This window comes from Anomaloglossus baeobatrachus, chromosome 2 (genome assembly GCF_048569485.1).
Source record: "Anomaloglossus baeobatrachus isolate aAnoBae1 chromosome 2, aAnoBae1.hap1, whole genome shotgun sequence".
Taxonomy (NCBI): Eukaryota; Metazoa; Chordata; class Amphibia; order Anura; family Aromobatidae; genus Anomaloglossus; species Anomaloglossus baeobatrachus.
In genome coordinates this window covers 689,994,745-690,007,976 of record NC_134354.1, presented here as the reverse complement: position 1 = coordinate 690,007,976, position 13,232 = coordinate 689,994,745, and positions in this window count along the sequence as shown.

Sequence of the window (13,232 nt, the reverse complement as noted above, 5' to 3'; positions counted from 1 at the left end):
AACTGCTGCAGCCCTAGTAGAGTAATTTCCATCTCAAAGTAATCTGAATGGGGGAGATTTTCTGCTGGGGACGTCCCTGCAATGAAATACTTTTGGGAATTAAAATGAGTAGTGGCAAGAAGGTTTATATTCCAATATGAACGGATTCCCCAATGTTAACCTATACCTGGTGCTAAACTTAGAATGGTCTATGTCACATGCACTAACACTAAGCTGCAGATCCCAGTCACCTGCTATCTATGCAGAAAACATCTCATGTCTGTGGCCATAAGGAAAAAAATAATTCAAAAGGAATGAAAATGCATGCAGTGAAGACTGACATGCTGGGCACAACACTGAGTGCAGGGAGAAGAAGTTACCTCCAACATAGGTGATGCCATGCCCCTTCTTTCGCAGCTCCTGGAGCTTTTCTGTCTGCAGCTCTTGTGGTCCTGACTCCGAGAGGAGCTGCTGATCCACCCACTGCCCCAAGGCTTATTCGGCTGCACCTCTCCTGCCCATTTGTGTTTATTAAATGCCCCTCCCCCATGAAACCAGTAAAGGGGTAGGGTGTGTGTGTAGTTAGTATAAGGTTATTAACCAACTTAGATACAGGCTATATATCTGTATACTGTATGTGAATGCTATATACTCACTAGGGGCTGACTGCTATCTGTTTAATGCTGACATTACTGGTTGCACTGCATCAAAGTCATCAGCTACTATAGTGTACGCAGTATAGCAATGCCATTTATGCTCCTACTGCTCATATTGTCATACTTTATTCTATGCAGTATGTGGTGTAATGCTTGTATAGGGCGGCACAGTGGCTCAGTGGTTAGCACTGCAGTCCTACAGCGCTGGGGTCCTCGGTTCAAATCCCACCAAGGACACCATCTGCAAGGAGTTTGTATGTTCTCATATGTTGTATTGTTTGTGTGGGTTTCCTCCCACACTCCAAAAATATACTCATAGGGAACCTAAATTGTGAGCCCCAATGGGGACAGTGTTGCCATTGTATGTAAAGCGCTGTGGAATTAACAGCGCTATATAAATGAATAGATATTATTGTATGGGGAATCTGAGTATGTACTTATCGGGACAGATCAGGAGCAGGTATGCCAGCCATGTAGTGTCGGTGCCCACTTTTTGGGGAATGTGTCAATGTATTACAAACCAGTAACCATAACTCGGAATAGAGTAAGGAGTTCTAAAAACAATAATAATGTGCAGGTCAAAAGTAATAAAAATGAGGAGCAAAATGTATAACGGTTAAAAAAAAAAGTAACATATATCCCAACACAACACTTGGTGGGTGAACCAAGAGGAAAAAACAACTCATGGAAATAGTCACAAAAGTGTCCCTTATTAGATCATGTAAAAAACAATTAATAAATAATTAAATATATATAAGAAGCACAATGGCATGCCATAAGAAAAATAAGCAATTCAATGTAGGTCAAATGTGAGATATTGTAGTATACATAATGACAGCCAAAGTAATATATAGAAACTCACCCACCAAGGTGTAATAGATCAGTCATAAGTGTACAGTGTAAAAGAGGGGGGAAGTTTACACATGAGGTTTGGAAGTAACTTCTTTCAACAGAGGCCAATCTAGCTTTTTCTACACCCGGGGCAAAAATTTAGTTTGGCACCCCCGCCTATTCACAGTTTAAGTGGTTTGAGCAGTTGTCATGTGGTTTGTATACTTTTAATGTTAGGTGAAAAAATACAGCCCCTGCTTCATTGAGAGAAGCAGGTAGAGAAGCTAGTTGGTATGTGACTAAGTATGAAAATCGCATATGAGCGGTCATGTGACAACCGCTGGAAAGCAAAGCCGAATCCTGACAGTGAGCATATTATTCCCTGTTAGGATTTGTAATGCTACAGAGGTTTTTTTTTTTAATTAATGCTGCTAACATAAATACATATGTAGTAACCATTAACTTGTGAGACAGCCCAATAATTTATCAATATAGCCATGTATTACATTATCTGACAAGTTATGGATAGCTACATGTGTGCAAGATCAGAACCAATAACAATGCAGGAATACAAAGTCACAACAATCATTAGTACTGATCTAGAGCATCACAACCACTATTAGTACATGAATACATCACAGAACCATTATCAGAACATGAATACAGCACCAGAACCACCATCAGTGCATAAATACATCACCAGAACTACCATTAGTATATGAATACATCACAAAAAACATCATCAGTACATGAATACATAACTAGAAGCACCATAATTACAAGTATACAGCTCCAGAAGCACCATAGTTACGTTAAAACATTTCCAAAAGCACCATCAGGAAAGAAATACACCACCAGAACCAACATCAAAAAAGGAATATATTACCACAACTACTATAAGTACATGAATGAATCACCAGAAACACCATCATTAACCAAGTAAATAACCAGAAACACCATCCGTACATGAATACTTTGCAAGAACCACCAGTAGTACAGAAATACAGCAACACAACGAACCACCATCAGGACATGAATACATCACCAGAATTACCATTAGTACATGATTGCAGCACCAGAACCTCCATCAGTACATGCATATAGCACCAGAACCGCTATCAGTACATGAATACATCACAAAGCTTAATAGAGTAAGTAGAGTAAGCAATTGCAATGTCAGATTAGCCCCCTATAAAATTGTATTGTATAAACCTACAACTCTCAGCATGTGCTTAACAATAGGAAGGCAATACTGGGAACTATTGTTAACAGCATCATCATAATGTGAATCATACAGGAACCACAGTACAGATGATATGTACTCAGTATCACAAATAAATAATTACATTTATGTACCTTATATTTTGACATCTTCTCTGATTGGAGTCGTTCTCTTTCTTTTTTTCTTCATCTTGTCTTGATGCCATGATGACTTTTCACATCCACAGATTGTATCTGCAGACTTCCATCTTCTGCAGTACACATCAACATTGCCCTTAAAAATATCAGTGTCATTACAATGTCCCTGAATATAAATATCTGCCATACATTTTGCCCCTTAATAAATTATGGCACCTCACTATGATCCCTGCACAAAATATCACCACTACACTTTCCTTCTTTATGATACATGCGATCCATACTGTTCTCTCCTTACAATATTACCTCCACATCATTTCCCCTTATGAACTATCACCACAACACTATTTGTCTTTCTGATCTCTAAATGCCACATAGTCAACTCTTATTACCTATAATTGCCACACTATCCACCCTGATTAGATATAACCAACACACTATCCTCCCTTATTAGCTATAACGGCCACATTGTCTACCCTTATTAGCTATAAATGCCACATTGTTTGTCCTTATTAGCTATAACTGCCACCTTGTCTTTATTAGCTATGACCACTACACTGTCCGCCCTTATTAGCTATAACCGCTACACAATCTTCTCTGGTTAAAAATGACACCATATCTACCTTCATTACCAATAATCACCACACTGTCCTCACTGATTAGCTCTATCGCACTGCCCATTCTGATTAGCAATGACCATCACACTGTCTGCCCTTATTAACTATAAACGCAACAATGTCTGTCCTTACTAGCTACAACTGCCACACTGTCTTCCCTTATTAGCTATAACATCTATACTGTCCCTATAGTCAGGGTCCTCCCCAAGCTTCTCCCTTTCCATACTGGGCCCCCTCTTTACACTGTCCCATCACACTGTGTGCCATACTATACCATATCTATACTGTCCAGTCTCTACACTGTGCCCCTTACTCACACTTCCCCCTCTGCATACTGTCCCTCACACTGTACGCTCTCTACACTGTGCCCCATACCGTCCCCTCATACCGTGTCCCACCATACTGTTTAGTATCTATACTGTCCACCTTTCTCACACTTTCCTTCTCTGTATACCATTCTCTTCATACAGTGCCCTCACGCTGCCCATTCACACTGCCTCCTCTCCATACTATCTCCACCACACTGCCCAGTCTTTATACAGTGCCCTCTCAAACTTCCCTCATTCTGTCCCCTTACACTACACTCCTTCAAAATATTTCTGTACATTACCTAGATGCCAGAAGTCTCAGTGGTTAAACCTTGAATTGTACTTGCGTCTGAAAGACATGCAGGGAGCTATCCATTTTACCTGTTCTCCAAGATGGCACGTCCCAAAATGCTGTTCCCTGGGAGAGACTTCGGGCACCCCCGATGACTGTGTCCAGAGCACATGCCCCACATACTGTCCCCTAGTTACGCTTTTTTGCATTTATGTAGGAAAAATTATAAAATTCCACTAGGATATTGGACCAAAGGTGTCCTATAACCTGACAAATCTAAAAACTTATAATAATTGATTTTGTTCCTCATAAACAATTTAGGAGCACACTTTCTTAGAACTCTGCTTAGTGACATTCCCCTGATTTCTCCATCTAAGGTGAGGTGTGTCTTTGCACAGCCTGGCTCTATCCAACCAGTTCCGACACTGTCAGGCTTGGTAGGGAGGTTTATTTAATCGTATGAACGTATATCTTACCATCATATAAAAATAAACACCAGACAATAGACAGTGATTGAAAAATATCAAAAGGATAAAAATCAAATTTGAATATCAAGATTTTCTATATATGCAATAGCGTTATCATTTACAATATAGAAATCCTTCTTGTCACCATGGTAGGATCTCAGGGGGCACTCCTCAACAATTTGCTGGATAGTTTGACGATCTGCTTCACAGTCACAGGTCGGAGAGTCATATTTTCCCCACTTATACATAAAATCTGCACAGACGCCAAAGTTTGTTCTGATACAATTTAGAGTAACCCATGTTTTCCTTGGTAGATTGAAGCCTGGTGGAGGGTTTTGTAAATTAGGGAACATTTGGGGATCACCTTCTACTACATTGACCCAAAGTTCTTGCCATTTCTCCTCTAAATTGAAGTTTTGTTCATGCAAGGTGATTGCCATTCGGATGGGTGGGTGTCTTGATTTCAATCGTTGTATTGTAACATCTCTGATATTTTGGTGTATTGGAAGTTTTTCATTATTCACTACTTTAGTGTACTCTTTAAGTAGGAGCTTTTGTCTTCTTAGATTTGCGGGTGCGATATGACCCAGCACAGGTAACCAGTGAACATGTGTAGGTCTAATAGCACCAGATATTATACGCAAAGAGTTGTTCAGCTGAGTGTCAATTAAGTTTACATGACAGCTATTTAACCATGCTGGAGCACAGTATTCTGCAGCAGAGTACACCAGGGCAAGAGTAGATGTTCTCAAAACAGATGTTGCCGAGCCCCATGAGGATCCACAAAGTTTCTGAATAATATTATTACGTGCTTTCAGTTTCTGTGCCAATTTATCCAGATGGGATTTAAAAGTTAGACTTCTATCAAGGGTTACACCTAAGTACTTAGGATTGAAATTGTGTTTAACAGATTGGCCTTCAAATTGTACTTTAAGTTCAGTCTTGGCACTTGCATTGTGTAAATGAAAGCAACAAACTTCCGTTTTTGATGGGTTAGGTTTTAATCTCCATTGTCGGAAGTACTTTTCCATTACACTAAGATCTTTTGTAAGAACGTCCTCTGCTTCCTCCATTGTTTTGCTTACCATAGCAAGTGCCCAGTCATCGGCATATCCAAATTTCCGTGACACTGTTTAAGGAATATCAGCTAGGTACAGGGCAAACAGGAGAGGTGCCAGCACTGATCCCTGGGCCAGTCCGTTGTTTAAAGATTTCTTACAACTGGTTGAATCGCCCATAATAAGATGAAAAGTTCGATTTGCAATCATATTGTTCAAGAGGTACATCATTTTCTTACATGGAATCACCTTCAGAAATTTATATAAAAGTCCTTCCCTCCACACAGTATCATATGCAGCAGAGAGATCGATAAACGCCACTGAAACTTTCTTGTTCTTCTGGAATTCAGCTTCAATGAGCGTTGTCAAAGCTAAGACTTGGTCACTACAGTTTCGAGCAGGTCTGAAGCCGGCTTGCTCTATAGTATTGAGTCGAAAATCTTTAAACTGATCTTGTTATATATTAAGCGTTCTAAGAGCTTATATAAGCAACTCAACAAGGCAATGGGTCTATAGCTTGATGGATTATCTTCAGGCTTCCCAGGTTTTAACAATGCAATTATTTTGGCATGTTTTAATTTACTAGGGACTTGAGCATTCTCCATAATATCTGAGAAGAACTTTGCCATCCATTTTTTCGCATAAGGTCTACAGTTTTTGAGAAATTCAGGATCCCATCAGAGCCGGGAGCTTTGTTAATTTTAGTTTCAGCAAGGGCAATTTCAATGTCACAGGTTGTAAAAGCACGTGAGTATTCTTCAGATGGTGCCACTGATGATTTTAGTAGCTTAAACTTACTTTTAACTTCTATGGTGTGAGCTCGGTCTTTTGGGCTTCTTGATATGTTCACAATATGTGCTGCAATTTGATTTGAAGTTATAGAATTCGTTTTGTGCTTTACTTTACGATTTCCTTCTAGTTTTCTTAAAAGAGACCATGCTTTTCTGCTGGACCTTTTAAAGTCCAAATTCTCAACTGTTTCCATCCATTTAATACAACGTGCTGCATTCAGTTTGTTCAACAATTCCTCACCAATTTCACCATCTTCACTCTCAAGAAATTGTCTGTACAGTTGTTCACATTCATCAGACCATCCTGGGATATATTCTTTGCGAAAGCCACGTGGTATTGATTTCTTTGCAGCTGTAATAACTGCTTTACAAAACTGTTCATAGTTTTTACTGATTGGTGGTATCCAGCCGATACACTTATCAAGGTGATCTGCAAACTTCTTCCAGTTGGCTTTGGCAAGGTTCCATCGAGGACGCGGATACGACGTTACAAGAGGAATAGATACTCCAATGGTGATGATGACAGGGCGATGCTGGCTACGAGGGAAATGTTTGACAACACATCGAGATGTAGACAAAGGTTGATTGTTTCTATTGCGTGAGACAAAACATAAGTCAGGATTGTATCCTCTCTGCCAGGCTGCTGACTGGAAAGTTGGAAAGTCCTTTGCATCAAAAACGAGGAATATATTATGCGCTTCAGACCAGTTTACCAGATACCAGGGAGGTATATTATTGGCAAGGAGAACGATAATGTTGAATTATTTAGTCATATATTTGCAGGTGGAATAACAAAGCAATGGAACAGCACAGAGCACTAAGGCTAGGTTTAAATCACTTGAATCTACATTTGAAACTCCATCGGGGGCATCCACCTGAATTCCCAAAAAAAAGGTATTCTAAAAGAACGCCTGATGGAGCCATTCGCTATAATAAGGCAGATGTGTCAATTTGTACTCTATTCTGAAAAATTTTATTTTTAAAAAGTGTCGTATACTGTGAAAGAAAAAAAAACTACAACGTGTCCATATGTTATGTGTAAAAAAATAAAAACGGATAGCACAAGTACAGTAGAAACCTGAAGTTTCCATACACTTTATATAAAGACACATCTGCATGTTTTTCTCACTATCTGACATGAAATCAGAATAAACCTTGCTCATTTTAGGTCAATTATTTATTTTTGTCAAAAGCCATAATAATAAGAGAGAGAGAATGTTTTAAGGCATTTTTATTACTTTCTGCAAAGTCAAAATTTACATACACTAAGAGTCCTATGCCTTTAAACAATATGGGACAGCCCATATGATGATGTCACGTCTTTGGAAGCTTCTGATAGGTTTATTGGCAACATCTGAGTTAATGAGAGACAACCCTGTGAATATATTTTAATGCACACCTGAAACAATCAAATTTGTAAGACAGCTGAAAGTTCCTTTTTTCTACTGATTGCTCACGTGGAGTCACACGGCTTCCTTCCCCGCTCTTTGCATGCTGCCACCTGATGGTCTAGGAGAGCTGTTTCTTCTGAAATTTATTATGAGGTCACGTTCACACATTGAGGGTTTTTTTACCTCACTATTTATAAGCCAAAACTAGGAGTGGGTAAAAATACAGAGGTGGTGCCCGTGTTTCTATAATACGCGGCAAGATGCGGTCACATGCGGTTGCGTGTGTCATATCCAACCGCATGTGACCGCATCTTGCAGCGATTCCATTGGAAATGAATGGAACTGAAACGCATTTGTACCGGATCCGGTTTTGCGGTAAAATATCGCTGATGTGAGGTGAGCCTAAATAGCAATCCATTAATGGATCCGTTCTCCATGGTCGCCAATGTTAAAAAAAAAAAAAAGATCTGGCAGAAACCAGTTATTTAACAACGGACAATAAAAGTTGTCTTTTCACAATTTTTTTCCCAACGGATGTCTGCAGGATCTGTGCTACGGAATTATTATGGACGTGTGAACTCCGCCTTATACGGTGCCCATTTAGATGTATTGCAGGGGCCTTCAGGGTCCTCCACAGTGGATGCCAATCTTACACAGCAGATCTTCAATCTAAAATACAGTGGTGGTCGAAAGCATGGAACCCACTATGAAATCCATATCTCTTAAAAGGGCATATGGACAGAGGTTGTCATAATGAGACCAACCCTTTCTTGAGGACATGCTGCAATAATTAGATATAAGGTGTTGACCATGCTCTTGAATTATGAAACTATGATTTCAGCTCCAGAACTGTTACAGTATGTTCAGTGTTAGTGTAGTAAAATCACATAAAGGGGTCTAATTTTTTAATTTTCTTTGGGGCGCTTATGCTGTACAGACACCACTATAAAAAGCTAAAATGGGTACTCTTGTCTTATACCTTTTATGGTATTTCTACTTTCCTGTCCTAGTGCAGATGCAGGTCCCACCACTGGGGCCCTCACCTTTCTTACCTCGGCTTGATACAGACAAAAGCTGAGCAGCCTCAGAAAATATTGTGGCGTCCGTCTGGGTTCTGTTATCTGTCTATGTTTAGAACCGAATCAAAAGCACATCGTGCAGAAACTAGATGGATGCCATAATAATTCATGGAGTCCCTCAGATAATATTTACATCAGTTATACAGGGGATTATTTTTGAACATTAATTGCATTTGTCCATCCCAAAAAACAAAAATGTTCAAAAGCAGGTGTGAACACAGAATTACTCAGGCTCCACCAAAAGCTCTGCCACATATAGATGGATGCTATGAGGTATATATGTGAACATAATATGGCGAGTTGGTCCTGAGCCATAATATATCACCTATAAATACGTATGTGTTGCGTGCGGGGGCCGCTGCCGCTTCTGGGGTCGCTCAGGTCCGGGTTCGCTGCTGCGGCTCGAGTGGTGACCGGGGTTGGGCTCGCACGGCCGTCCATCCTCACAACCGTCGGAAGGGGGTATTTACAGGGGGGTTGATGTGTCTGTGACGCCACCCATGGGTTGCGGTGAGGGATGGTGACACCGCTGCTGCCTGGTGATGGGACACCCGGGGCTGATGGAGCAGAGCAGCAAGATGGGATTCCGGGTTGGACCGGGGATCAATGGTGTACTCACAGTTAAGTAATCACACACAAGTCCAGTGGTAAACCAAGTTGGCAGGGACCGATTGCCTTTGGTGGGTGTATTCGGGTCCCACACCCGGGTGTAGCAAACAGGGGTCCCTTCCTCCTGTACTCTTTGTTTGTGTCTTCTGTGGGGACAACTCCGCATGGAACGGGGAAGTCCACTCCCGGTACTGTGTATGTTTGGGAGCTGTGGCCCACAAAATCAGACCCTTGGGATTTCTGTGGGTTCTGACAGACACCCTATCCCCCGCGTTGGGCTTCCGTTTCGCTTTCTGGGCTTCTGGAGAACTAAGCCTGAAACCTTGTTCTCTGCTGGTTGATTAACAAGGGGCATGCAACCTTCCTTGTCCTAGGGTCCAGCCACCCCGTCTGTGCACGGCTTCCGGACCGGATTCTCGCTGTCGGCATCGGCGGGCTACAACCTTGCCCCCGTCCACTTAAGGTCTCCCGCAACCGGATCTCCGTCGCCTGTGGCCCTGTTTACTGTCTGCCACCTAGCCAGGTAGTCCAGGGGCCCCTAACCCTGGCTCCACTTCAACTCGTCTCTCTCCTCTACTCAACTTCAACTGTCAGCACTTGTCTACTCAAAACTCAAACTTGACTCAACTGCTTTCAGAGCATAACTGTTGTGTTCCTGCCCCTGACACCTCAGGACCCCTAGGGGGGTGTTCTCATCCGCCTGATCCCACCCACTGGTGTGTCCTTATTATCATGAGGGGGTGGCTAGGCTTTAATGGCTGTGTGTTGTACCTAGGTGTGGGTTTTTGGTGGTAACAAGGAGGGTTGACTACATTTGTGACTACCTGGTTTTGCCAGGGCGTCACATATGCAGCCCTACTGTATCTTACTATGCCTCTAATTTGATACAGACTTTTTTGGCATGCTCCACTGGAAAAAAAATGTCTCTGGACTGAGATATTCTTATATATGTGCCCCTGCTGTATACTGTGTAATGGCCGTGTCTGACCGTACAGCAACATGGTCTGATCATATCACATCTCCTCGGCAGGGTAGAAAGCAAAAAAGTATACAGATATTACAGCACAGGATCGCAAATAATTAAGATAAAACATTTTTTAAAAATAGGCTTGGAAATGCTTTACCTCACAGAAAGCACCATTAATGATCTCGTACTGTGCTATCTGTATATGCTCTTTTGCTTCCTGCCTTGCCCATGAGCTGTGGTATCATCAGACCATGTCCCTGTAGGGTCAGACACGGCCATTACACAGTACATAGCAGGGGCACATACTGTATATAAGAATATCTCAGTCCACGGACATTTTTTTTAAACACATCAAATTGTGGAAGTTATTATTATTGCAAGATCTATTGATTAAAATGAAGTTTGTTTGTAGGAAAACCCCTTTAAATCGCATGGAGCTGCAATGAACTCCACGTGCCTCTGTACAGGCTTCCTACCTCATCCAGTATAAAAATCAGGAGAATTGCATGCAGAGAATTGAAGTCTTTGGCAGGAAATTAAAGTAAAGGTGCTATATTATTTTATTCTCATGTATCTCACAGTAGCTGTGGGATTTAATTTAGGTGGGAGAGTCCAGATATTTGATGCACGGTATCTGCAATCAAATTTAATTAGAAGCAAAAATGTGATTTAAGCAGCAAGTACATTATTTTGGAAATTCGCTTTATTAGATGCAATAGGAAGAATGTTTCTGGCTGTCCGTATAGTCCTGGGCTGCACATTCCCCAGATCCAGGCCTTTGTGGAGAGCAAAATGGGCAATGGGTCTTTTTGAGGAGCTTGTTTGTCAAGCATGGGAGTTATCCCCAAGAAACAGCAGGGGGCTAAATAGTTTAAAAAGAGTCTTTGATGTTTGAAAAGAAAACTAATAAACTGGAGAACAAGAGAGGATAATTGGACTCAGCAGTGGAGTTCCAGGTGGGAATCTGCCCCATGGCATTCTGGACAATATAAAGTGAATTTTAGGTCTACCTGTAATGAGGAGGGCTATTTATTTGTGGGAATGTATGTGTATGTCTCTTTTTTTTCTGGGGACAACAATTGCAATACTTGATAATAATCTAGTATGAGGAGCTTTTTATAGGATTCTTATATAGACCACACTATTAGGGAAGCACGTAAGGATAGCACACATTGCTGCATCATTAAATTCATTACTATAAAATGTAATCTTAAAAATATAATAATAAGTAGATACAAGAGGTGGATACAGCACCAAAAAGGTTAAAGGGAACCTGTCATCAGATTTTACCTATTAAACTAAAAGAATCACCTTCTGCAACTCCTGGGCTGCGTTCTATGAAGTGCACCTTGGCCCTGATTGCCCTTCCAGACCCCAAAAATAACTTTATAAAACTTGGCCCTAAAGCCTGCTTTACACCTTACGATTCAGCATACGATATCGTATGCGATCGTAACCGCCCCCATCGTATGTGTGGCACGTTCAATTTGTTGAACATGCCGCACAAACGATTAACCACCGTCACACGTACTTACCCGTCCATACGACCTCGCTGTGGGCGGTGAACGTCCACTTCCTGGAGTGGGAGTGACGTTCGGCGTCACAACGACGTCACGCGGCAGCCGGCCAATAGAAGCAGAGGGGCGGAGCTGAGCGGGACGTAAACATCCCGCCCACCTCCTTCTTTCCGCATTGCTGTCCGGGAGCCGCAGGACGCAGGTAAGATCTGTTCATCGTTCCCGGGGTGTCACACACTGCGATGTGTGCTACCCCGGGTACGATGAACAATCTGACGTTCAATTCTAGAGAAATGAACGATGTGCGTGCAATGAACGTTTTACCGTTCAATCGCAGTCTCATGTACCTGTCACACACTGCAATGTACCTTACGATGCCGGATGTGCATGACTTACGACATGACCCCGCCGACACATTGTAAGATACATTGCAGCGTGTAAAGCGGGCTTAAGGTATGCTAATTACCTTGGTTGGCCAGATGGGCGTGCTCATTTTCTCCTCCTGTCTCCCCCTCCTGCCGCTGATCGCCATCCTCCTTCCTTGATTGACGGGACGACGCCTCAGTCATCCTCCTCGTCGCATTTTTAAATCTCGCGCCTGTGCAGTCAGGTCTGCTCGCGAGGCGCAGTTCGCTCTGCCATATCGGGGGCAATAATTCTCTCTATTTTATAACCCTCTATGCTGTTACCAATTTCAATACTCTTCCTGGATTTCCCTATATTTTACACTTTTGTGTCTGCCTCTTGGGGAATTGGGTTGGGTTTGTTTTGTTCTCTCCCCCCCCCCTTTATTTTTTGTAAACATCTAGTAGCACCTTGGTTTTAATGTGTGTGTTTTTCTATAATGATTCTTTATTATATATTCTTTGATAAATAAAATACATTTTTTACCTTTAGCCATTTAACTCTCTGCTTGACCTCTTTTTTTGGTTTTCATAATTGATTATGGAGCGGCTTTATGATTAAAGGGTTACTTACATTATGGGATGTTGTGCACTTGTTTATTTTTGTTGACTTATTATTTTTCTGTAGCTTTTTGAGCAAAATGTTGCAAAAGATGCAATTTTTAATTCAACGGGAACCTGTTATGTAAAAAAATTACTATTTTCTTGCAAAAATGGGGTAAATGTGCAGGTTAACAGCATTCTGACACAGCCGCCATGCTGAGAGTCCCACTGCCAGGAGGAAATTATCCATATTCCTCCCAGCAGCCTCAGGCGTTCAGTCATACAAGCATGGCCCATTGCAGTATCTGTTACCACTTTGTGCATACAAATGCAGATTTATCCCATATCTGAAGGGTAATAGATT